The 27,848-nt window shown below is 41.8% G+C and overlaps 2 long non-coding RNA genes and 1 other non-coding gene across 3 annotated transcripts in view; 2 read left to right on the forward strand and 1 right to left on the reverse strand.

The window, feature by feature from the left end:
- Positions 1-27,848, forward strand: part of LOC126926697 (uncharacterized) — a 154,975-nt gene that overhangs the window by 74,656 nt on the left and 52,471 nt on the right. The gene's annotated exons all lie outside the window — the stretch shown is intronic.
- Positions 2,816-3,062, forward strand: LOC126926726 (uncharacterized). The gene is made up of 2 exons (XR_007714819.1): positions 2,816-2,905; positions 3,019-3,062. It is a non-coding gene; the product is annotated as an uncharacterized LOC126926726 (long non-coding RNA).
- Positions 8,088-8,159, reverse strand: Trnah-gug (transfer RNA histidin (anticodon GUG)). The gene has a single exon. It is a non-coding gene; the product is annotated as a tRNA-His (tRNA).

Consider the following 27,848-nt stretch of genomic DNA (forward strand, 5'->3'; position numbering starts at 1 on the left):
ATAAGACAAAAAGTAATTTCTATATTGACTGATGCGCCAGTGTTGATTATATTTGATCCAAAATATCCAATAGAGTTACATACTGATGCAAGTATGGATGGATATGGGGCTATTCTTATGCAAAAGGTAGAAGGTAAGAACAGAGTAGTAGAATATTTTAGCAAAAGAACTAGCCCTGCGGAATCTAGGTACCATTCATATGAATTAGAGACGTTGGCGGTAGTGAATGCTGTTAAGCATTTCCGTCACTATTTACACGGACGAGAATTTCTTGTTGTAACTGATTGCAATTCTTTAAAAGCATCAAGTAAAAAGGTGAATTTAAATGATAGAGTACACAGGTGGTGGGCTTATCTACAAACCTTCAATTATGACATTGTATATCGAGAAGGTAAACGTATGACTCACGTAGATTTCTTTTCACGGAACCCCATAGAAATAGAACGTATTAAAAATAACAAAATTAAAGAAAAAGAGATTAATTTGACTGAAATTTCTGAAGGATGGTTGTTAGTGGAGCAACGTCGTGATCCTAAAATTTTGGAGATTGTAACAAAGTTGCAAAATGACGAACTCACAGAAGACATTGCGAGTACATATGAATTACGGTCTGGTACTCTTTATCGTAAGATACAAAGGAAAGGCAAGACTCTATGTTTACCTATAGTTCCTAGAGGTTTTAGATGGTCCGTTATCAACCATGTGCATCAATCAATTATGCACTTAGGTTGGGATAAAACGCTTGAAAAGCTGTATGAGTATTACTGGTTCGAAGGAATGGCGAAATATGTTCGTAAATTCGTAGAGAACTGTCATGCTTGTCGGGTTTCTAAGGCAAGTTTGGGTAAACCACAGGCCAAACTACATCCTTTACCTAAGACCAGCATACCTTGGCATACAATGCACATGGACATAACGGGTAAGTTGAGTGGTAAAAGTGATTTAAAAGAATACGTTATTGTTTTGGTTGATGCTTGTACAAAATTTGTGTATTTATATCATACTCGTAAAATAGATTCTTCTAATACAGTAAAGGCGCTTAAGTCAGCAATATTTTTATTCGGCAGTCCTTGCCGAGTTATAGCGGATCAGGGTAGATGTTTTACTGGTAAAGAATTTCAGGATTTTTGTCAAAGTAAACATATTAAACTTCACTTAATAGCTACCGGTGTTAGTAGGGCCAATGGTCAGGTGGAGCATGTCATGGGAACCTTGAAAAACATGTTTACAACTGTGGAAACGACTGGTCGATCTTGGCAAGAGGCGATTGGTGAAATACAATTGGCTTTAAATTGCACCACCAATCGTGTGACTAAATCAAGTCCTTTGGAATTACTAATTGGGAAAACAGCAAGACCTTATGGTTTATTGCTTCCCGATGACTTTGTAGAAAAGGAAGTAGATATCTCCAATGTAAGACAGCAGGCTATACAAAACATAGAGTCAAACGCTAGATATGATAAGGAAAGATTTGATAGAACTAAGGCTAATATAGTTAAATTTAATCTTGGAGACTTTGTATTACGTAAAAATGAAGAAAGAAATCAAACAAAATTAGATCCTAAGTACAGGGGTCCATTTATAATAGCAGAGATTTTGGAAGGAGATAGATATATTTTAAAAACGATGGATGGAAAACGGTCGTATAAGTACAGTCATGATAAGTTAAGGAAAATGCCAGATGGTTGCATTCCTGCTGAGTTGGATGTGTGTAGTGATGATATCGGCAACGACAGTGACGATTGAGGTACAGTGATTGAGAAGGAATGTTTTGATCATAACATATCACACACGCCCAATGTGGTGTTGTGAAGTAATTTGGTGTTTCACACACGCCCAATGTGGTGTTGTGAAGTAATTTGGTGTTTCACACACGCCCAATGTGGTGTTGTGAAGTAATTTGGTGTTTCACACACGCCCAATGTGGTGTTGTGAAGTAATTTGGTGTTTCACACACGCCCAATGTGGTGTTGTGAAGTAATTTGGTGTTTCACACACGCCCAATGTGGTGTTGTGAAGTAATTTGGTGTTTCACACACGCCCAATATGGTGTTGTGAAGTAATTTGGTGTTTCACACACGCCCAATGTGGTGTTGTGAAGTAATTTGGTGTTTCACACACGCCCAGTGTGGTGTTGTGATATAATTTGGTATATTCATGTATAAGAGTAGTACTGTGATGTATTCTGGTGAGAGATTGAGAAGTCTTATGACTGGAGGATTAGAGGATGCAACTAAATAACAGTTTTGGAGAAAGACATTGTAATATGACAGATTGTTGTTTATGTTTGTTAACAAATATTTAGTAAGAATCTTTGTTGTTGTGGTGGACCCTTGGCTTATTACAATGTTTTGTTAAATTGTAAAAGATGATAAATTGAGTCTAATGTTAAGAATACCGAATATTTTAGATGCACCCGAGGACGGGTGATTGTCAGGATGGCCGTGTCGGAGATGTAGAGACATCGAGCCTTTCTTTTGGAAGATTTCTCAATACTTGGGCTCGGGGTGACATAACTGGTCGCCGAACGTAGCCACGGTCACGGGATGAACGAAATGATTTACAAAGGAGGTTCCAGTGTTAAGGGATACGCTGTATAAACAATCAAGTCTTGATCAGGAGCAATGCTAGTTTATGTGGAACTGCCTAGTTACGGCGCTTGGGAATTTGTTGATATTCCCGATCGATATGTATTTGATATATGTAACTGTATCTGTCTTTTATTTTGCAATCTCCTTGGAGAGTTTACTGTCATCGTCTTGGAGTCAGTCTTAGAGAAACCCTGTGCCTGAGTGAACGTGTCAGTGAGCTATCAAAAAATATTAAAACGTACAGAAAGTTTCCCGTTGACCGTGGATTCGTTACAGAACCCAAGAATATTATTAAAAGCATTTGTTTACTTATTGTTTGTTATCTTAGTTAACCGTTAAACTAATTGTTTATCAAACTTTGTAAAGAAATATAATTTTATGTAAATACAACCTTTATTGAACATCATGATGGCAAATGCTAACGAAGAATCGTCTCGCGCTCGAAATCCAAACGACAATTCGACATATATATTTAATTTAATAGAGAAGTGTAATAATAAGTAGGAACACAATTTGTGCTGGTCCAGATCCGCAGGCTAGCAGTGTTACCTTATAACTGAAAAACCCCGAAGCCAATGTCGCCTGTCTATTGTTTATGGTCTGCCTTCATGCTAGTCATTTTCTATATGCTGTCGATGGCTTCAGCGCTTGAGAAAATTAAAAAGACCAGATGTAGAGTTTTCGCAGAAGTGGTGACCACATCAACAAATATTGTGCTCGTTGTGGCCATGATGATGGCGAATCATAATAGTCCTGCCGAGGTCGATAGTCTGGACGTATAACAAATAGTACAATATTAATATATCAAATAAATATCGTAAATATCGATATCATTTGTTAAGGGATGCATTTTCAGCATAGTGAATTTATGTTGAACAGTTTTTGGGTACTAGATTGAAATTGGATAATAATGTTGTTGCATATGTTATAGATTTACTCGTTAATTTGAAGGAGATGTAATTGTCCAGGCGCCGTTAATTCACTGGATATGTCGCCCTCAAACAGGATGTTTAAATTTTGGATTATATATATTACTGATAGAAAGTATTTTATCGGTACAATCATGCGTCTTGATAAAATATAGCATAGTGTCGAGTCACTAGGAGAAAGGAGGTCGGTCGTAAAAAATGGCAATAATTGCATAATAAATAAGAACGAGCCAAATATAACAGTGTTGAGGTGGCCGTGAGTGAGTTATAGTTGTAGTAGTTGGACCTGGTTCGCTGTAATTGTCACTGGGGGCTGTAGATGTCGCTGCCGGGGTACTGCTGATTTTTCCTCCGTTTTTTTGTGCGTGGGAGTAAAATCGGACTCCGGTCGCCGGGATACGAACCCGGGTTCCGAACGTTCGCAACCTAAGACGTTAACCACTGCGCTGCCGTCGTCCGACGCTAGTTAGTGTCGAGTGGTGGTATTTGGCTTGTCGAGTGCTACCACAACAGCATGACTCATCGGCAAGCGGGTGGTTGTGTTTATCAAAAACAAAAGAAATTTGAAAGATCTTAGTTTATAGGACTTGTTGACAATCAACGTCACGCGGTCGATACAATGTTTGAGTAGGCTGTGTTTAGACACACAACATAATTTATAAAACAAACAATTCTTATGTTTGATTTAAGAAATGATAGCTCGCTTGCGAGCAATATTTATTAGACTGTGGCTGAAATTCAGTTGCGCATTTGAATTTAATAATTAAATAACTAACGAATGAGTTTTTGATCTATAAAGCACGAATGGCACAGATGATAACAATGTAGCGAGCGTTCGTGCTTGGCAGGTGCATTATTTTGTTTTGTTAATCTAGTGGATCGGTATTATACTGCGATGACTTTAAATTTGTAGATTTAAATAATGGGATTGATTGATATTATTATAGGAAGTGGGTGATCACTATATTGCAACACGAGAGTTGTATAGTACGGATAGAGGTAATCGAGTGGAGATAATGGCTAATTAATGATAAACAGCATAAAATGCACTTGCACTAACACGTAAATTCAATCGAGGTTGTTAGTTCGAATTACGTTGCAGGCTAAGGTACATATTATATGACTGCACGTTTTTCTGGATAAAACACGCATGATGTTAGGACAATGGACGATACTCGCGAGCGTGATATGGTTTACACTTGCACATCTTGCTCGACCACCTTGCGATTTTGGTACTTTATCACATTCGAGTTGCGAAAATAATAACGAAAAGTACTATGCCTGGCAGTCAGCGCCACGTTACGTAGGATATTAGATCTGTCATGCGAGATATGGAATCTATTGCGCACGCGATGATCCCGAGTGACGTACATGATAATATAGTTCGCCTATTCTTGGCCAGACGTCACCACCTTGGCTGCTGACCATGGCGTAGTCGGGTAGAAGCAAGCTCCCAATTTTTGGTGATTTATGTCGTATAAATTTAATATTTATATTTGTTAAATGTAATGGATTTGCGAACATGTACCTGACGAGCCGAGTAAGAGTAAAATTAACATTAAATTAAAAGTAAACGAAAATTTTAGAAATTACTTACTTCTAACGGAAGTATATGCAATAGAGGGACATACAAATGCGAACTTAGAGACTTTTATGTATCCACGCTCCATCTGCCAACACAGTTACAAAAGTTGCGGTTTACTTATAAAGTAATTGATGATTTTTGGGGTATGTGAGGTTTGTTATTATACATAGGTTGATAGCTCTTCTTCTGACGATTGGCTTTGCTTGTAGCTTACGACTAACATTTTTTCTAAACTATGCTCTTTATTTAAACAAATATGGATAAGTTTATAACAGACGAAAGAATTGCCGCGCAGGGGGGTTTGGAACGCCCAGGCCATTTCGGTGTAGGGTGGGGTAGGTGGGAAGGCCCGTGGAAGTTAATGTTTCCACGCAAACTTCCCCTTCACTGGTCGAGGTTTGCGAAAAGTACAGGGACTGAAGGTGCCTGTTGAACAGAAAATAAAAGAAAAACCGTGACATCTCTCGAGGATGGGAATGTTGAAGGAATGATGCGGGCGAAGAGAGGACGTACCTCGTACGCGGGGGTTTGAAAGGAGTGGAAAAGAGGCGAAGATGACCGCAAGGATAGAGAAACATGCGACTCTAATGACAAATGGATTGTCCAGACGAGTAGGATGGAAAGAAGACGGGAGAGAGAGAGAGAGGTGTTGGAACGAGGAAAGGAGGCCACCTGCTAACGAAGGCCAGAGGGAAAGGTGACATTGCCCTTAGGATAAAGGAGGTAATAGTGCACAAGGTCCTTGTTTCCCCCCTCCAGGTATTGGTAGAGATTAGGGACATCAACCCACTGGAAAGTACGGAGAACCTTAAACAGAGAATCGTTAGAAGGCTGATGATCAAGGATGCCAGCGAAGTCGAGGTTAAATCGTTAAGGGCCTCATTATAGCCACAATGCGGGTCCTCCGTAAGGTAGTTAGATGCTATAGGTGTCATGAGATTGGGCATATGTCTGAGAAGTGCACTATCTGCCCTGGCAAGGAACGTTGTCGTAAATGCAGCGCAATGGATCATTCGATGGTAAACTGCAATAACGCTCCTAGGTGTACGTTGTGTATTAGGGGTCCGAGGTACGGTCTATATACGTTATAGGGTCGACAGCTTGCCCCACGTATAGGAGACTGATTAAAAAAGGGATAGTCACAAGACAGGCATCCTGAATGTTCTGCAAATCAAGCTCAACAAGAGTAAGCCTGCGCAGGACCTGATGCAGCAGTTTGCCTGGACGCGACGTGTCGACGTTGTATTCATCTCAGAACCTAATCGACAGTTCCCCTTCTGGTATATTGATACGAAGGGGGATACCGTCCATCCGGGCAACGAGATTTAATGCTTCTACTCCAGCGAAGATACGTTGACTGAAGAGGAGGTATATGTCGGGATCAAGAAAGGGGAAGCGTACCACGTGAGTGGCTACTGCTCGCCCAACGTCAGCCTGAACATCTCTGTCGAGTAAGCGAAGAAACTCGACATATCTATTGGGGCAGCCGTGAGGAGATGCAAGGAAGTTATCATCTCAGGAGATTTCAATACAAAATCTAACGCATTGGGTGTCACCAAGACAGACAGAAAGAAAAGGATGTCTTTATTGGTTCTGGATAGACCTTGTTCCTATTAGGGTATTAGGAGGAGTTTCGTAAAAATTACGAGCGCTAGTGGTAGAATCTTTAAGAAGTATAAAGACTTTGTAGTCCTTGGAGACTATAGCGTCTCGGATCACAGTTACGTGCTACATGAATTTAAAGGCTTGGTTATGCTTAGTAATAGGGGGTATTTTAGGTATTCGACGCAGGATATAATGCTGGAGATGTATTTTAAAAACTTTGACGACAAGAAGGTTGAGTCATTGGGAGCTCGGACAGACGTGACGGAATATCAGGACGATTCCCTGCAGAGAACTGCGTCAACGGGACGCAGTAAGTTCCCGTTACGACTGTAATAATCGACACAACGAATAGTTCGATCCCCTTCTTTCGGTTAGGATAATGTAAGTGCTTGTTGTAGTATAACACTGCGATTAACAGGGTTATAAAAATGTATATTTCCAACACTTGTTATACCAATGAGTTACACCGTTACGTATGATATAAAGGGCGTAGACGAGAGTCATAGATGTTAGCCCTTCTGTTGTAATAGAAGTATCGACTGAACAGACCAGACTTAGACTCAACCGAATGACTAGACTTTGACTTTGACTGTTCGTTGCTTATGAGAACCAGTAGAGTTGACCGTCCTGATGGCGTAGAAACAGTAGAAGAAGTAGGAGCAGTCGGAACAGTCGGAACAGTAGGAACCGTAGGAAATGTCGGAACTGTATGACCTGTGAAAGCCGGATGAACTCTGAAGTTCGTTTTGATGTGATTACGGAGGAAAACTCGGTATGGATATGCCCTATGAACGAAGAACGTGGATTCGTTGCTCATATTTTTAGTTAGGGAACTGCTGGCAATGATCCGCGATGCCGATTAGTTATGACCAATGTTGGCATTGAAGATAGGAGGAAGAAGCCTCCTACCAACGTGGTTCATGGGCGACATTGTTTATGGGAGAAACCGTTTTCCGTTAGACTATTATTTGGTTTTTCCCATTAGGTGACTATCTGCTTTCTCCGTAATTTGTAAGAATGTACAATAGACCTAAGGTCTGTTTTATGTACCAGCTATAAACCGAAAATGCTTGCAGGATTAAAAAGTCTTTCCGGAAAAACAGATTGACTTAAACCGTATGTGCGAACAATGACTTTAGAGATTAAATTTTATGGTGGGTCCTTGGGCTTATTGAGGGTTTCTCTAACGGTATTTGGACCTTGACGGTCAGACAATGAAGGACGTCGCGCGGACCTTTTCACGAGATGTAACAAAGAGAATCCTGATTCAATCGCAAATTTTTATTTTTATTAATACTTAGCCAAGAAAACTTTTGAGAAAATTAAATAAACAAAATATAAATAAACCTCCACCGTGACAATGTTACATTGGCACATTGCCGTGACCAGGATTCGAACCTGGGTTACTACGGCCACAACGTAGTGTCCTAACCATTAGACGATCACGGCTATTGGAGTATTACGTGTAAACTTTCTGAGTGGTCGATGATAACTACCAACAATGACCAAGTTGACACATCAACCGTGAAGATCTTAGTACACTGAGACAATTGTGATTATTCCACTCATCTATAATTCAAACTGGCTGTAATTCAAATCATATGCATATATATATGTACATTTATGATTTATGAATTCTAGAGACGCGATAAGATTATTATGAAAGGAATATCGTAATATCGTTTTCGCGTTAGGACTAACATTTATTGTCGTCAAATATTTATGCGATCCCTTACTATCCGAACTTATTAACACATTTTTCATTAACCGGTATCATAATGCAATATTTGCAATTATTATTTTTGTATTAGAACTTGTACACAGCATTTTATAATTATAAATTCAAATCACAAATCTCTTACATATTTCTTTAAATTATTAAATTGGCAGCTAAGTGATTGCGGGTGTTTTCATTAGGTGGTAATGACAAAATCCGCAATCACTTAGTTGCCAACCCTATATATTATTACCTGTATGAACAAACTAAAGAATAGTAGATAAATTGATAGAACATAATTTGGTTTCGCAATGTAAGCTTAGATCGTGAAGGGTGAAAAAAAGTGTGACGACTGACTTTCTGTGAAGATGATACTGCAGAGGAAAACCATGATGGTTTGTGTCTAAGAATGCGAGATCATCGGATTCATCGAGGAAAACCTTCGTTCGGAAAGTGAAACGGATGTTGCTGTTGATTGGTCAATTTCCATGTTGGTGGTTGAAGAAGGATGCTAGCCGCCCTTGAGAGAAAGTTACTAGCGCGAAGCGTCGTTCGTGAGAAAAGCAGATTTCCCGTATCTTCCCGCAGTAGGTGATAAATTTAGGGACTGATAGGACAATGACTATTTGTCCGTTTGAAGAACCTTAGCTAATTAAATCCTAAGATTTATCATTTATCCTCAGATTTATTCATCTTATTCGAAGGATAGGGTCTGTGTGTGGCGAACCACGAGACAGAAACCGTTGGAATGTTTACTGTCGAGTACCACTACAACTATATCTTTTAAGGAGAGCTACGCGATTACTCCACACCTCAATCGAGGATCGATCATAAGGAGAGGAAAGTTTCCATCAGTCTTTTATTCTTGCGATCATCTTGGAGAGTTTTCTCATCGTCTTTATGTGCGGTATATACCGACTGTCATAGCAAACGTTACTTTGTGCTTCAAAATATATTCTACGTTTAACAAAGAGTTACCGTTATCATTAATATATCGGGTGTCTAATCACCACTGTTATTTGTCAAGCTCTGTAAAAACCATATTTACCAGCAAATATAACCTCTGTTGTACAACAGTGATGACTAGTCTGAATGAAGATTCATTACACGCCCTTGAACCTAACGATAACCCGACATATATATTATACAGTTATATAGATATTGGATTAATAGAAATTAATAATAGATAGGGCTCAAACTAATAGAATGATTAAATTGAGATTTGTAAATGAATAAATAAATTGTAGAAATATATAAGGAATTAAAAGAGAAAAGAGTAGCGATGCACAAATCATCAAAATATTTGCTGTAGTCTATTCACATTAAAGATTTAGTTGAGCAATAGGTATCATTGGTAGTAATATTAAAACAAGAATTAAAACTTACTTTAACAAGATGAAGGTTTCAAGATGGCTATTGTCTATATTTGTAATAATCCGGTAAATACTATGACGATGGAGAGACTCATAAATAGAGCGGTCAAATACCTATAGCTGCGCAGGAGTTAAAGGACGACGCGAATCGAGAGCGACTCATGTTGTTGTTTTGCCTCGGGGCATTGACACAGGCTTGACGCATGAAAAGTAATGACAAATAAACTCCGGACAAAACAATGTCGTCGCTACATGCACCCGTCGAATGAAGATGAATTTGAATTTTCCGACTCTCCCTTGACCAGTACAAATAAATTGACGCAACCGAAAAGAGGACAGTATCTAAGAGTATCTGCAGTATTTCGGAGTATCACGAGTATCTACCGAGTTTCGTGACGAACATTTAGCGAGTATTTATCCGCGGTTTTATTTTGCGATTTATACTTTGTACTAACGACACAACGTATACAGGCTGTATATTAATGTATTGTTTTAAATATATTCGACGGTTTCAACAACGAGCAATCTCGTCATTATGCCTCACGTACCAACCATCCTCTACGTATAAACCTCTACGTAACGATATATTAAAAAGGTGTTACAGGGGTTTTGAGGATTAGATAAAGCAAATAATAGTAAGGTACCACATGCAACTTAAAACTTGGAGTTATGTTAAACATAAATTATAGTCAATAACAGCAGCCAACAATTCCACATATAAACATATAATGTAATATATTAAAAGAGGAAAATACAAAATGTGGTAGTATACACACCACAGATACTTTAATACAGCACCAAAAATTAAATCGTTCTGTTAACATATGATAAATAAAAGTAAATATCTAGCTGCTAAAGGTATATTAGTAGGAAATATTAATAAAGATAGCGATAAGTAGAATATGGATATAGTAATGGGCATCGAATGTAAGAATAACAAGTTATAATGGTATGCGTTATGAAGGTGACACTGTATACTGATTATAAATCCAATAAGCATAGTGTTCAATAGACATTGTAATTGAACAATAGAAAATATGTATATGGTGTATGACTCGATGTAACTAAATGAACTAATTGAGATTAAAAACCAAACGTAACATGTTTTAATTGAATTATTGTAATAACAGTGATATGGGTATGGCTGGAGCAAATTGAATATGAATTCATTCGAGTAATTAAATAGTTCATCATAGTGATATGTGCACAAGACATAACTTACGGAATAATCACAAAGGCGTAGTGGATGGTTAGCTGCTATCGTTGTTACGCCGCGCAACACATCTGCACTCAATCCGCGCGGCTTGACAGCCAACGGTCTATGCGCCGTTCTTCGAACCCTCCATAGGCCTATGGACCCACCATAAAGTTGAAATCCTAACTGCATTGTTCGCACACATGGTTTAAGTCAATCTGTTTACCAGAAAAGACTTTCTAATTCCAGAAGTGTTTTCAGCTGAGTTTTTAGAAGGGTCCTTGGGTTTATTACGTGCTCTTAAGAATTGCGGAGAAAGCAGGTAGTGGCCAAACGAAAAAAAGCGGAGATCTACCTAACGGAAAATCTGAGTCTTCCCATCAACAATGTCGCCTAGGACCCAAGTTAGTAGGAGGCTTCTTCCTCCTATCTTCCTTCCCAACATTGGTCATAACCAATCGGCGTCGCGGATCATTACCCTCACTTTCCTGACTAAAAATGTAAGCGACGAATCCGCGTTCTTCGTTCAAAGGGCACACCCATACCGAGCTTTCCTCCGTACTCACATCAGAATAAACTTTATAGTTTGATCGTCTCTCACAGTGCTTAGAGTTCCTATAATCCGTATAGCTGTCACCGTTCCTGCATCTCTCAGAGTTCCTTCATCATTTCTCACGGTGCCTAGAGTTCCTGCATTCCCTATAACTCTCACCGGTCCTATATCTCTCAGAGTTTCCTACAACTCTCCAGGTGCCTACACGGCCTAGAGTCTCCTAAGGCTCTCACATTATCCAGAACTCCGACAGTTCCTATAACTCTCAAGGGCCTAGAGCTTCTAAAGCTCTCCTTCTCTCACCTAAGACTAATCCTTCTCTTCGTTATCTGTATCTTAATCAACGGCGTTACTACTTTTTGTGATTATATAAAGTGTTGGAAATATACATTATTATAACTCTGTGACTCCCAGTGTTATACCGCATCAACCACGCCGATTATCCTAACCGAAATACGGGGATCGAACTATTCGTGGTGTCGATTATTCTAATCGTAACGGGAATTTACGACTCCCGTTGACGCGTATTCTAACGACCGCGTCTCCCCGCGATAGCTCGAAAATACAATCGTATTGCGATAATCTTCAAATTGGTTTAAAAAATGTATATTGACCTGTCGAGTAATGGAATTATATTGATTAATAATTATATGAATATTTAACGTTGAATATAGTAGATTTTATAATTTGCCTTGCAGGAATTTGGAAGAATAAATAAACAGGTGATGCCAAGATACTGGATGGAGTATAATAAGCAGAGCTGAAGTGAAGCTAAAGTCCAACAAACAAATGAAAGAAATATTATGTAATAAATAGAGGACGCACACAAAAGATAATAAATTGAGTAAGAATAATAAGAATACAAGGTAATAACTAACTTAGGCGTACTATTTAATGACTCGAAAGGGAAACATTTAATATGTTAAGCGAAGAAGTTAACCTAGATAGGTTAGTTTTCGTATGTTACGTCGGGCGACACTCTATCTAGACCAGACCATATACCGCGGGCAAGATGGCAACCAGATGTCCGCACATCTTCACTGCGTATCCTCAATAGTCTTAAGAACCTATCATAAATTTCAGGAATTTTCCAGCGAAAGTCCTTCAGTCCGAACAAACATCTCTTTACTGAATCGTTTCTAAAGCTTATTGTTTATCACGCACAGACGCGGGAAAGTTAGTTTTTCTCACGTATGATACTTCACACTAACAACTTTCTGTCGATGACGGCTAAGACCCTTCCTAGTCCACCAACCTTCTCTTATCCACTCAGAAGCAGTATCTACTGCCCTCATTTTTCTTACCAAAATTGTCATCAACAAATCCGATAATCCCTTGCGTCAGACACACCCATCGCTGGCTTTCCTCCGATACAGCATCGTCACTTTTACCTCACTTATTCTTCATCGATAGAATAGTCAAGATGTCTTTATCGGGTTTCTACTCTTAAATCAACCACTCACTTAACTTATAAATGCGCATTAGTGTAATTATCTTCCTTACAAGGTTGTTGGAATAAACATTAATTTATACCTCCTAATTCAGTGTAAGCTCAATTTGAACCACCCCTATTACCGTAACTGAAATCAGTGGATCGATCAGTTCGTACGTCGATTATCTAATCGTAACGGGAATTTACGACTCCCGCTGACGTGCTTTCTCGCGATCGCGTCTCTCCGCGAATGGTCGAATAAACATATATATTCAAGTTAATAGCATCAGCTAACGCGTTATAAATATAAATGGTAGGTAATGGTAAGAACGTGTGAAGTGGAAACTAAAATTGAAGTATTTACTATAGGAAAAATAAATAAGTGATAGATATTATTGAATAGATTGGTTTAATAATATATTTTGCTAGATCCGACCCAGTTATAACACATCATGAGGCGTATCATATAACACAATGGCCAATTTTTGACAATTTAATGAGTTGTTGTTGGTTAATTTAATGAGAACACCATTGGTCGATATTTAGTAATGAAGGGTATAATATGTTTTTCTTAGGATGGAAAGTTAAAATTAGTTAACATATACTTGGATATAAGAATATGATTTGAAACTGGTTAAATAACTAAATAAAAGTTAAAATGACCAGGTCGAGGGTATAATACTCATAAATATATGGTTGATGCTGTAGGCAAATTGGTTAAACGAATCAGGATGATGGTCCATTAATTGATGTAACAGCTTCAAGAAAGATTACTGAAAGTAATAATGAAGAAAACCATTTACAGCTTGGAGAATATCTCTGTGACATCAGAATGATTACGTATAAATAATAAATGTCACCGTTTTCGGTAAATGGTACTCACATTACTCCATTGGGATAATATGAAGAATGGGTGATACATAGGACAATCTTTCCCAGTGATTACAAGCGTCATACTAGTTTATATATATGATTAATGTTATTTTATTTTACATATTATGTTATATATACCGTTACCCAGTTTATTTTATTTATTTGACTTGATTATGTTTCTTTTATTCATTTACATCTTTGAGCTCATAGGGTAGATTAAATGTTTTAAAGGATAATCCTGATATATTGCTATAGTAGCAATAAATAATATTAATAAATGGCTATATTAGTAAATAGTAAAGCGATTTCTGTTACTAACTGATGAGTAAACTAGAATTAATAAGTAATATTATTAAGTAAATTTGAACAAAAAGTCTATTTGAGATATTTGAAGATATTTATGGATGCCTTCATATAGTTATTATGTCCATTACAGTCAGTAACATAGGATAGAGAATAAAGATAAGAGGTGTATAATTAGTCCAACTTAAATGGAGGAACGAACAACATTTACATGATACTGGAAGAAGAATTTGTATAACTTAAATTATAATATCATCTTAGGAGAACAATAGAAGGTAGAATATGTAAGGAATGAAAATGAACAACACACGTAAAAGCGTTCTAACACATGGAATTGAATATTAGGCTATCATCGGGTTATGTAAGATAAATAAAAATGGAATAAAATGGATATAGAAGGACGGAACGGATATAAGGTTTTGAGGAATAAACGGTTGTTCAGTTAACTTCATGTAGGAGTGGACTTTGGAAGCCATATCGACACAGGCAAGATTTACAGACTTTAAATATCAACGACGACTTTGACGGGGACCTTGGGTAAATGGAAATGTAAAAATGATACTATGACAACGTGGGCTGGTTATCGGAAAACGAAAATGGAATGATGAATTATGTGAAATCAGAGTTTTGAATATGGACTAAACTATAATTAATATTAACAAAATGGATAAATCTAATAAGGTTAAAAAATTTACGGCGCAGGGGTCTCGGAGTCTCAAGCCCCGTCGGTGTTGCGAGTGGTACCTCCCCAGAATCGCACCGACGGTTATCATGCAACTGGGAGAGGAACGATGGGGGAAGGTTGGTCCCAGGAACATTGCCGCTCGACAAAAGTAGCGAGGGATCATTTATATGGAAAAAGTGACGCGGATACCGATAATTCTTATATTAGAGGAGGACACGTCAGAAAATATTAGGATATGGGAGATTGGCCTAGAAAGTGAAAACAAACTGGAGGAAATTTCTATAATACAATAAGACAATAAGAAGCTCTTGACCTGGTAACCGGTGTCTCCGCATCTGTAGTATTGCTGCCCCCAATCAACCGTAGAGTCACAGGTCGCTCACACGTGTCTCAGCTCGACGCATCTGTAGCATTGTAGGGACCTCTTCAGGATAGTTTCGACCCTTGTCATTGACCAGTCCACAGCAACTCTCCCCGCTCGGATTAGTTTTCGCGCTGCTGAAGTCGAACACCTTACCCAGGCTGAACCAAGGCCATCTCTGGAGGTCCTGGTGTCTCCTACTCGAACTTCAGCTGACCCACATCTTCCGACTCCAGCCAGGGTGTCCCGTAGCTTCTCCTTGCCGACCGAGATCTCAATCCCTGTCACCGTCAGCTCTGCCGTTTCTATTGGAGACGCGGCTTTTACCGTGGCCGGGTCCAAGGATTGCGTCAGCCTTGCTGCAAGCGCAGGTGCTTTGTCTTTCTCTTTATCCCCGGAAACTTCCAGAATGAAGGCCATTCGAATGGAGCCATCGCCTCCTTGATTGTTACTCGTTTAGTGCCGACTTCGGCTAGCAGGACGTTCTGCCTAGCCGTCGCAAGCATTTCGGCGTACGATGTCTTCGTCTCCTCGCTCAGCGTTAGGTCCACCGCAGATGAGCTTGGAAGGCGAGGGAACGCCACCTACTCGTCCGCCTGAACTGGCCCTCCTTTTGATGGCATTCCCGAGGCCCCGGCGCCTTGGTAGCACCTGGTATCTTCATACCCTTCTTCGTCTTCCTAGGCTCGACTACCTTCCATTCACCACCCTCTTGCCTCGTCGGGAGCGATATTATTTGGGTAGCATTACTAGCAACCGTGGTTGCCCTCCTCTACCGTGTTTCTGCACTATGTCGCCAGTCCTGTTGGTGTTCTTATAGGGCCCTCATTAGCGAAGGCCCGAGCTTTTCAAATGTCCTCTCGAGAGCTGAGAGACGCTCCTCCTCCCCCATCATGATTTTTAGGGTGTCCCAGCTCTAAAGTGGAGGCGTGACACCGTGCACTTTCCTGACGGACGCACGCGCCCTTTCCGGATTGCTCTTTCCGGAGGACTTCAATCTCCTTCTTAAGTACCTCCACACGCATCTCCGCCATCCTGGCTGCTCCAATGCTGTAGGCGGATCACATCCTCTTTGTCAGCTCCATCGTGCCCGCGGCAACGGTGCTTGCCGCCTCCTTTAGGTTCTGAATGCAGGTGTTTTTCAGGTTCGACGATGTTGTCGACACCTTCATTATTTCCTTTACTCGCCGAAATAGTTCAGCTCCTATGTCCGCTGTGGAGGATATTCTCATCTCCAAAGCCAGTTACATAGGTACGTCTGTGGTTGTTAGCTTCCTTCTTCCTCCCCTGGATGTCGCTGATGAGGACGAGGACTCATAGGCCATCGGCTCTTCGACGTCCGAACTCGCACCTCCCTGCGAGATTCCTGCCGCTGTGTTTCCGGTGTCTGATTCGGCGCTTGGTGCCATGACCAGGTCCAGGCCTGAACCCTCTGGTCTCTACATCCCGTCTGCAATCCTCTTGGATTTCCTGATCACCTTTGACGCAGGGTCCATTCTTTTCTCCATTTCCACCCTTTTGCTAGTATTATCCTCATCAGACGCAGGAACCCGTCCGGTGGCCATCAACACAGAGGGAGCAACACAACTAGGGTAGTTTCCGAGGTATCTCATGCGGCTTCTCTGCTTACGCGCTTCCTAATATGTCTTCCTACTACTTCGACGACAGGGTTAAATTTTCTATTCTTTCCTGTCCCATGCAGTCCGTTCTTTGCCATTTGTCATGCGCACTTTCGCACACGTACACTGGCACAACACTCTGGTTCACTTCTTTTGTCGTCTTTCCTTGTTTTCTATATAATTTCGGTCTCAGAGTATGGAGCAACGTGAACGCGTCGTCTTTGCATGCCGCCATCTTCGAAACTCCTCCAGACTTTACACAGTGCTGGGAGCACTTTAATCGGCCGCAATGATGATGTCATTGTTGGGTCCCTACCCGATTTGGGGATGAGGACCACTCTCATCCTCTTCCATTTTGCCGTACGAAAACCTGAGGGGCGTGCGCTCATGCGGGGATTTCCTCCTCCTGCTGGGCAGGTGGAGTGAGACGTTCGACGGGCAGCTGGACAAGGGGTGTGGGAAGGGTGGCGCTAGGACCTGCTCGACGAAGGTCAGGTCTGTGTTCATCGGGCCGTTAGATCGGTTATCCCAAATTGGGAGTTTTGGAGAGACCGCGGAGTGCTTCCGCTATCCGTCCAGATGACGCAGATGCTCGCAGGGGAATATTTGTAGAAGTTCGGAAGAGAGGTGACGAACACTTTTCACCTCTGCGAGGACATGCCCCTACACACGCTGGAGTTTTGTCCGGCGTGGGTGGCACCCCTTGTATTCTGCGAGTGGCAATTGGCGAAAGATCAAACCTCTCGTCTGTTGTGAATGCGGTGGTGAGGGTACTACAATAGTTCATCGCAGTCCGCTCCTATCGCGAAGGAGTAATTTTCGTAAAGGAGCGAACAGAGCTGGAGAGAGTGAGAACATCACACCGTTGTAGGATTCCTCGCCGAAGGGCGGCCTTGCGTCGCCCTAGGTGGTCATAGGGGCTGACACGCAAAAGAGGAACTGGAATCTCTTCAGACTTACATGACGGCCCAGGGGACAGCGGTGAGAGGGCTGGTCCCTCCTAATGCCCTGACTAACATAGGAACTACTCCCTAAAATGGGAGAAGACGCAGGAGTGCGCCGGCAGTAGTTCGAAAGATGTCCCGGGGCACCCGTGTTGATCGTTAGGCGGACCACCGTGGGTCTTATTCGGTAAAGTCCGACACAACCCCGTCCCTTCCAAGAAGAGCGAGAGGGGTGTGCATGGCAATTTCCACACGTATAAAAAAAAGCATTGAGTTAAGTCTGGGAACACACGTTTAAGGGTCTGATCCAGGAAAGCCTAGGGCTGGATCCATTTCATGACGACCAATATGTGTTCAAAAGGAGGCGGGACACTGTCGACGCCTTATGCCATGTGGTTGATCTTACCGACTGGGTCAAAATAAATGGTAAAATACCTGTCTCATTAGTAGTTGGTGTGAAGAACGCGTTTAGTACTCTCAGTTAGAGCGCGATCCTGCGGAAAGCGGATGATAGAGGGATACTCAAATTGTTGACGTTCCTATAAAATTAATCCGAGCACAGACGGATGATAGTCAGAACGACGGGTGGAACAGTTAGGAGCTCTGTGAACGCAGGTGTCCCTTAGGGATCAGTACTAGGGCAGCTGCTCGGGAACCCAGTGTACGATGGTGTATTAAAGGAGTTAAAGGTGATTCCAATTCTAAATGCAGTGGCTTCTGCCGACGACCTAGCGGGCATACTTGTCGTGGGCTAAGCAGGAAGAGGCGACCATGAATTAATCCGACGCGATGGGCATGATTTCACGGTGGTGTGCCCATTAAGTGTGTATTAAGGATTGCTCCTGAGAGAGTCGAGGCGATATCCTTGACGGACAAAAAGGGATCCCTAAGATAATCGTAATGCGTGTCGAGAGATATCTCCTGATGGCGAGACCCGAAGTGAGATACCTTGGCTTCCAGCCGGATTGACATTGAAGATTCGGTGCTCACTTGAAAATGGTGGGCGGGAAGGCCTACGCCCTTCTTGAAGCATCTAGATCTTAGATCTCCAAATTCAACGGGCTCAACGGCTCTGTTATATGCAGCGCCTGTCTGGCCCAAGGTTCCCGCAGGGAGGGCTCGCCTTGCGAGCCTATGGGGGCTGGCAAACCCACGTTCCCGCAAGCCAGGGGGACCGTCGGGACAAGCGCCCCGCCTACGTGAGTCCCTATGTACACCGCAAGGATGGTTGCCGGCGGAGAGAGGCGGCCACGCTCTCTCCAAGGGGCCTTGGGTAGTAGCGCACCCACGATCCTGATGCTAAGGATGGGACCGTCGGGGAAAGTTCAGGGTTTGGAGGCGCCCTGTAAGCCCCGCTTACGTGAGTCCCATCTGGAACTGCCGAGCTCGGTTAGCAGGACGCCGGACCGGTAGTGACGTGGCCGTACATCCACACGATAGTCCCACCAACGGCTTAGGTTGGTACAACGGGCGGGTCGAGTTACAGCCCGGAGGGAGTAGCGACCCCTCTGCTCGGCCAAATAATGGGTATAGACTCGTGGTGGCAGTGGTTGATGGCCAAGATGCTGGCAAGAGGGCCGAGTTAAGGTGTTCCCTTCCACCGAATGGCCTTCGGCGTGTGAGCAGCGTCCCACCTGCTCCGGTACCGTCCCGGTAGACGGTAGGGCTTAGAAAGGGCCCCGTTCGACCTGAGACGAGCGACAGCCCCTTCAGGCCTAGCTAATCCAGGAAGCAGGGCACTGTGTGCCTTGCGCGACGGTTGGGCGTTTACCCAACCCCAAGTGGTCCAGGGGACCCGGGTGCTGTATGGATTTTTATCTGCGGAAAGTACCCGTTACCAAAAAAACGGCATAAATGTAAATGTCTGGCCCAAGGTAGTAGTGGTGGGCCTGAATAACAAGGAAAGTATGGGGAGCACTCTGGATCTCCACGTAAGGGCGATCATCAACTGAAATGATAATTAGGGTCTACAGAGAGCAACAGAGAAGACAGAAATTTTATCATTGACGAGGATGGGGGTTCCTAAGATTTTTAATGTAACTCTTGCAGGAAAGACACTGGCCATACGCGAAAGGCGTGGTATTGGACACCAGGACGAACTTTTATGAACACGTAGAGGCAGTTTGTGCTAGAGTGGATGCTACTATAGGGGCCATCAGCAGCTGTTACCGAATGTAAATGGCCCTTATAATGCCTGTAGGAAGCTGTCCTACTAGGTATGAGTGTTGGACATGCTAAACACCTCCCCATTGTGGGTGGATGCGCTGTGAAAGACAAAGGTTGTGGAAGAACTTTGTAGGGTACAGAGAAGTGCTCTAATAAATAATTCGAAGACCTACAGGACAGTCTCGCACGCAGCGCTGTGCGTGCTGACGGGGAACATGTCCATTCATATTAGGGCGCGGTGGGGTGGTAAAGTATTTGAGGTCAAGAAATTAGTCTGGCCAAACCTCGAGGATCCGGAGGATTCGATCAGATCAAGCTGAGGAGGCATGCTGAACGGAATGGTCCAATTATAATGCCAATACCTAGACGAGGAGACTGATCGATGATGCAGCCAACTTTCGGAAGAGGAAGAGAAGTATCGACCACTTCGCCATGCAGATGTTGACTGGACATGGGGTCTTCCACAATTACAGGGTCAGGATTAACAAACAAACTGACAATAAGTGGTGTGATTGTGATGCGAGCCAAGATGACGCCGAACATGTGTTATTAAGGTGTCCTAGATGGGCAATTCAGCGCACCACGCTTAAGAACATGTCGGGGGATACCTTCACTGCGCATAATATAATCGCACTAGTCTCGGCCAACGACCATATCTGAAGACAGTTCCGGGAATTTTGTGGGATGGTAATGAAATCCATGCAAGCACAGGAAATCACAAATAATCGGTTTAGGAGAAGAGCGAATGTGACTGCAAGGAGAAACCATCGAGAAGAGTGATGTGAATTAAATATACATGTACTATCTTAATGGGTCTTAGAGGAAAGGACAAGTAATGATGTTTTGATTTAATAAATAATATTCGAAGCAACGAAATGATTACAATGCTGTCGTACGTCTTATTTTCATACGCGGCTTTCGACTTCCCAATTCACACTCTCCGGCTTCTACACTCGCTCGCTCTCGCTTCTCAACTCACACTCTGCACACCTTTTGCATCCGTCCTCTCCGGCTTCTCAACTAACTCTGCCTTTAGCGTCTCTTTGTCTTTTCCCGTCGTTCGAGACACGTGTCCCGAAACGCCCGTGGCCAGGGTCACGCAGGCTCTTTCCACTAAACTATCCACTTAAAAAGAAGACCGACGACACATTGATGTTCCCGACGATGCCGCCGCTCTCGCGGCATTGTTTATTGTTCGGCCGATATCTTAGGCCTTTTGTCCACGATACTACATATAAGGAGTTGATGCATCGCCGAGGTAATGCTTATTTAATGGTGCCGGCGAGATTCACCACTCGACGAAGAATTGGGAAGAGGAGGGGTTTTTTGTAGGTATGGCGCTACCATCTGCCGAGTCCCACATAACCCGTTGACGCGGAACACTGGGTATACGCAATGCAATTTCCTCTCCTCGCGCAAAGAAAGGGTTAGATTAGGTTGAGTTAGGTTCAGTTAGACGTAAGACGTCGTTATATGCGGACGTGTTTGCTACGAGCTCCCGTTCGTGAGCACAGGTTAGTTGAAATAGTTGATTGCTAGGTCTAGACCTAACATAAAGTGGATGGAATTAACCTTAATGTCTTTGAGTTGTATCTATGGTTAACTAGCGAGGTAGTGCTGAATAGTTCCCTTTCATGGTGGAAAAATGGCGGAAAAGAACAGTGTCTAAGGGAATGGATAGGATTCCGTCAAAGAGCCAGGGGATCATGAGTACGTACAGTCACCTTTGTTTGCTGTCATTGAGTGAGTAAGCTATTAGTGGATTTTAAACTAAGTTAAAGCGAACCAAGTTATTATTTGGTTAATCTATTCTCTAAGTTAATGAAAAGAAAATTAGGATTTTACTAAATAAGAATTGAAGTAAAGAGCAATTACAGTTCACGATTATAACAAATGAATAACTACGAGTCTCCTGATAAGGTGAACGTAGGTCATAGGCTGAAAGATAGGGTATATAATAGAGTCATTGGTTAATTAAACGAATATTTACTTAATATCAAAATTAATTTTGTGTACAGTGTGAATTTTCTTGTGTTAAGTGCCGAAGTTGAGAGTTTAAGTGATCGTTGTTCATTGTTAATTTAGGTTTAAATGGGCTATGATCATGTAGAATGCGAGGACGATAGCATTGGGTGCAATTGGTGGTCCGGGCCTAAATAAAAAAAATAAAATAATATAAAATAAATGTAGAATATTTAATAAAGATAATAAATTGATAGGTATTTTAGTACTATAACTAGTACTATAAACAACAATGGAAATATTTATGTTTGACCAACAAAGGCATATAAATATCTAATGTCAAGCCGGAAAATATATAAGAAATATTTTATAGATATGGTTTTTAATAAAATTCAATTTTGTAAAAATATTAGCGTTGTTTTGGTTGAATTATACAGGGTGGTTGGTAACTGATGGTACAAGCGGAAAGGGGGTGGTTCTACGCGAAAAAGAAATCGCAAGTATAGAATAAAACTTTTTCGCTTGAGGCTTTGTTTTCGAGAAAATCGACTTTGAATTTTGAAAGAAAAGATTATCGTAGCCTTTTATAATTTAAAAAATCGAATACGTTAGAAAGTGTTCATAGAAATTTGATTAGAAGAGCAGAAGTATGTGTTCGACAGAATGGGCAACATTTTCAGCAATTTATGGTATAATAAACTTTATGATTACTTCATATTATTTCATTATGTATTCCTCATTTTCCGTTACGATAAAAACAAACTTAAGCTGTGATAATATCCATCGAGATAACGATCTACAGTGAGATCCGTTATAACCGGACACGATAAAGTGCACGCGTACTGAGCGAAAATTCTAAGTCGATTTTGTCGAAAACAAAGCCTCAAACGAAAAATTTTTATTCTATATTTTCGACTTCTTTTTTCGCGTTGAATCACCCCCTTTCCGTTTGTACCACCAATTAGCAACCATCCTGTATAATAATAACCGTTAATATATAATGCATATGTAGGTCTAAAATTGGGAATTCAGTGATGTAGTTTTCTTGATTTTGGTTAGCAGTACTGATTTGTCAAAGAGGTTGAATCATTGATATCGATGAGGCTCGCTACGGCGTTCTAAAATTTCCAAGAATTTAATGATTAAACTGAGTTAGAAAGTGTCATATTTAAATAATGTGGTAGTTGTTGAATCGGTATAAAGGAATGGTAATGGTTCAAATTGGAAAAACAGTAGGAGGATTTGCGAATTGTAAATAAAAATTACTTACTTATTTATATTATTAATCTTACATTGATAAGGTGAAAGAGGGTATATATCGTTCGTAAATAAATTTGATTTTTGAAGAAATCTGTAGAAGAATGCAGTAACATTAAGCTAAATAGTAACAGTATTATTTTGATTATAGTTAGAACAGTTCATCGAATAATACGGTAGTTTGACTTGAAAAATTTTATTACGAGTACAATAATATATATGTACGTCGGAGATGAAAGAACACCGGAGCCTTCTGTTTGGAATTTTGGGAAAGTCTCTCAACACTTTAATCTACATTCTAATCATAGCCGTAATTAAGCAGTTGTCGTCATTCAATCCGATCGTATTTGTTCGAGATTTGTGATAATGAGCTTAGGCTCGAGGCGACAGCCAGTCGCCGAACTCAGTAACTCTATAGCTCTCCTTAAAAGAAATACTTGGGACGGGGCACGACGGTAAGCATTTCAACGATTTCTGTCCCGTGGTTCGCCACTCGGACCCTACTCTTCGGGTAAGGTGATTAGTTGATGTCGACGCATCTCCACAGTACATGTTCAGCTAGCCCCAGGACCCGTTATAAATCTTAAGATTTAGTGAACTGATATCCTTCGAACAGACAAACAGCCCTGGTTCCAACTAGGGAAAAATAGGAGAAATCTATTTTTCTCACAAACGACGCTTCCCGCTGGCAACTTTCCCTCAAAAGCGGCTAGCATCCTTCTCTAACCACCAACATGGAAATTGACCAATTAACAGTAACGTCAACTTCCCTCACTTTCCGAACGAAGGCTTTCCTCGACGAATCCGAGAATCTCCTGTCCTTAGACACAATCCATATAGACAAGTAAGATCCACAAGTAAGATATCCATGTAGACAAGTAAGACGAGTCCGACTTAGACTTTGGAAGAAAGTACATTTGTTATCCCGTTGACCGTCGTTATCGAACCTAAGATCATTGTCATTAGTGTTTAATCACCGCGGTTACTTGTCAATTCTGCAATATCCACACTTGTACTAATAATCATATTTGTACTAGTAAATATCTTCTATATTGCAAACCACAATGTCTAATCAAAATGAAGATTAGTTACACGCCCCTAACCCTAACGATAATGTGAACCCGACATATAAATATTGACTTACATTGCCATGGTGGTAATACCAGCTGGATATTTATTAATAGGACTGCAGGACCTGTTCTTAAAGTCAATTAAATTAAATTAAATTGAAATAAACTAATTAAATGAATAATATTGGATTATTTTAACTAGTGATTGCACAACAGCCTATGGTACGTACCGGTTTCAGTGGAGATAATAAGCCGAACGACTAATGTTGACGTTTAGGTTGTTGACGAATATGTAAGTTTGTAGTATGATTCCACCACTTTATGGCTCTTGTAACGTACTTGATTGGCACGAGCAGTACTGGGACAAGCATTCCGATTCATGTTGTGAACAAGAGCTGCTCTTCGGAGTTCGATTTTGAGATCGCTGCGCTTGTGCCGAATGAGAGTGTCGTTTACGACATCAGACAGTTGACGCCATATTGGGATGATGGCTTCCTCCATTATCACATTGTGGCCTACATTGATTTAGTCGGCTCGCAGTAAGTTCAGCCGTTAAACTTTTGAATCTAATGTTGCTAAAATAGGATACAACCTTCTAAATAATGTATGATATGCCGGTGCTGGCATGGGCTGTAACTTACAAAACTGAGAGTTTATATTTATGCTCATGCTAGTTGTTTGGCGTCACTTTGGTCACTAAACAGACTAACGTTATGTAATTCACGGTAACTTTGGACGCCACTCTGCTTAATGATTTTGGCTTTAAAACCAGAATGGTGGGTGATGATGCTGGTGTTTCGAACGGGGCAGATTGTTGATGCGTACGATGGTCCAAAAATGTGCAACAGTATTAATGTGGTCTGGTTTCGGTACGGTCGAACGATGTTTGAATGAGCGTCGGAATCTCGGTTGTGCGTTGAGTTTTAGAATCTCGTAAGTCGAGGGTAGCACTCACTTGGCACGGTAGGTCTTCTTATCGTGAAAGCCAACGGTATGGACGTGAAGGGACGCACACTGGTCTGTCAGGCGGTCGCCATCCTGGTATAGGGTACCCGTTACTCGGGGCAGGGTTATAGAATTATCATCAGCCTAGTGCTGATGTACGAATTGGTGGTGCCACCTGTACGTACAAGTTACGATATGTAGCCTTACACAAGTATACAGAACGTGTCTTGTCATCTGGGGATTATTGCTGGACACGACAGTTTGGTATTCGAGCACTGAGTGACATCTCTTCAGCTAGGCGCGTACTACGGTGTATCGAGAGCCATATGATAAGCCGCATTTTTAAGAGTATTATTCTCTTCACTTTTTGTAATTGGCCTATCGCCCCCTTTTACTTTAAGATTGGGGAAAATGGGTCCATTCCCATCACATGGGTTAATAGCATAGAATAAGTTGGAATAGGAGGAATTTATTAAGCAAAAGTTCCCAACAAAATGATTTGGCTATTTGCCAAGTTTGGATCTTGCAATCTCGAGTAGAGCTCGCCACATCACGGACCACTTTTTTGTTGACTGAAATAGAGGCTGCTCTAAGTAAGTTCCACCGTTGTGGAGCTGTTATTTTGGAGATGCCTTTTGGGGATATTTTCTAGCGATTCAAATTTATTTTACATGCTGCCTTACAGTGGCAGGTATCTACTTGCCAAGTCACGTTTCAGAAAAAGACCTGGAAGCACGGGAAATTATTTTGAAATCTGAGTCAGTTGGCCCGATATGGTCGGCTGCCCGAAAGTTCCATGATGATATTTCATTTATAAGGAGGGTAAACGCTGTTTTCTCTTAAATTTTTTGGTTGATTGGAAACAATGTCAAGGAACAAGACATAGTTCAATAATGGATATTTAGATCTAGCTTTCTATTGGCTAGACGTGGCGGTAGAATATGTTTGGAAATCTTGAACGCTGCGAGCGGTGCTCTGTTCTCACCGCCGAATTGCTGAACGCGTCTAGGGGATCGTCGCCGTATTATTCAGTGAAGTGAGAGGAGCCGGTTCACTGTTGACTTATGTTGCTGCGGTATGAGCATGAAGATTTCACCAATAAGCGTAGAGTTTGAAATCTGGTTTATCTTCGGAGCACTAATTTCGGGACTTAACTTTGTATTGTAGTATTTAGCCGTTTCTCCAAGGACAGGGTTAGGGTTGTGGTTCGTATTTAGTCATCAGGTATATCGCGATGAAATATGCGAATACGAGGTTTAGGACCGCACATATAGATGGACTCGAGAAGACTCACTATGACTGATTGGTAAGGACTTCGGCTACGTTATAGGGACACGACATTGACATAGCTTACTTTTGATAAACGCGGCTCTGTCCGTAGACAATGATATTTCTTTTTTGATAAGATAACTATGGATAGTACAAATAAGAGTATTAACGTTACGGCCCAGGGGGTTTCGGAGCCTCCAGGCTCCGTCAGTGTTTCGAGTGGTGATCCAGCTTCGGCCCGACGGTCATCCTGCGATTGGGCAAACGACGAGGAGAGGGGGGTTCCCGAAGCTGTCCCTCGATAAGTAAATAGAACCGGAGTCCAGAATTTTGAAGAAAGCGAGAGCGAAGCTGGAGGAGGTAGAGAACGGCATAGAAGAACTATAAAAAAGGGCCGTAGAGTAGCCCCCTCTCTACCCTCGTAGAAGAATACAAAACTTCTCAAATTTAGAAATGACATTCGAGAGATGGTGGATGGGAAGGAACCTGACAGCTTAAAAGTAAGCGGCAATGAGGGAAGAATATTACCGAGAATTATCTCCGTCACCACCGTTAAGACGGGGTATATGGCTCCGGTAGTAAAAAGAACAAGCGGAGTGGAGGAAAACTCCCTTGTGACTTTGTTAAGAATAGCTGGGAAACCGGATAGTAAAGCCAATGATGAGGAGATCAGCGCATCCGAAGGAGAGGTTTCTGCATCGGATAGTAGCTGTTATAGCACTCCGATGGTAAATAGAAATAGGCGTGCGAAGGAACTATTGATCAAATCGGGGCTGTGGAAGCAAAAGCGTGCAACGAGCGCGGAACAAAACAAAGAAGATAAGGAAGACTGTGTGACAGACAGGAACACTAAATGGAGAAAGATGTCCGACATCATTGGAGAGGCATTTCTGGACATGAATAATATTCTGGGAAGACTGCATTTAATGTCCAAAAAGGGCCCGGTGATCAAGAATTTATTCCACTCGACCAATACCAGAGCGGACAGCCTCTAGAAGGGACCGGACGAACAGAAGAACAAGAAGGGACGCAGCGTCAGGAGACATGATGAAAGGCCCGGAGCAGTTAAACTGTCCACGCAAAATTTCCTGCCGATGGAGGAGAGTAGGAAAAGAAGCGGCCAGTGGGGAAGCAAGGTGCCTGCCGATCGAAGCAATAACAGGGAATCTCCGTCACCGCCCAAGGATAGGAATTCGGACCGAAGGAAAAGGGCGGAGAGAGGGGAAATCGTCTACGCGGAGGTTTGTAAGGAGGGAGCAACGGGCGACGAGGGCCCTAGGTCAGAGAAATTGGCGACTCTGGAGGGGAGTGGACAGTTCAGGCGAGTAAGAGAGAAAGGAGGCTTGAGAGAAAGAGGAACAGCAACGAGGAAAGGGGGCAACCGGTTAACGAAGGTCGGAGGGATAAAGTGTTA

The sequence above is a fragment of the Bombus affinis genome, chromosome 18 (assembly GCF_024516045.1).
Source record: "Bombus affinis isolate iyBomAffi1 chromosome 18, iyBomAffi1.2, whole genome shotgun sequence".
Lineage (NCBI taxonomy): Eukaryota > Metazoa > Arthropoda > Insecta > Hymenoptera > Apidae > Bombus > Bombus affinis.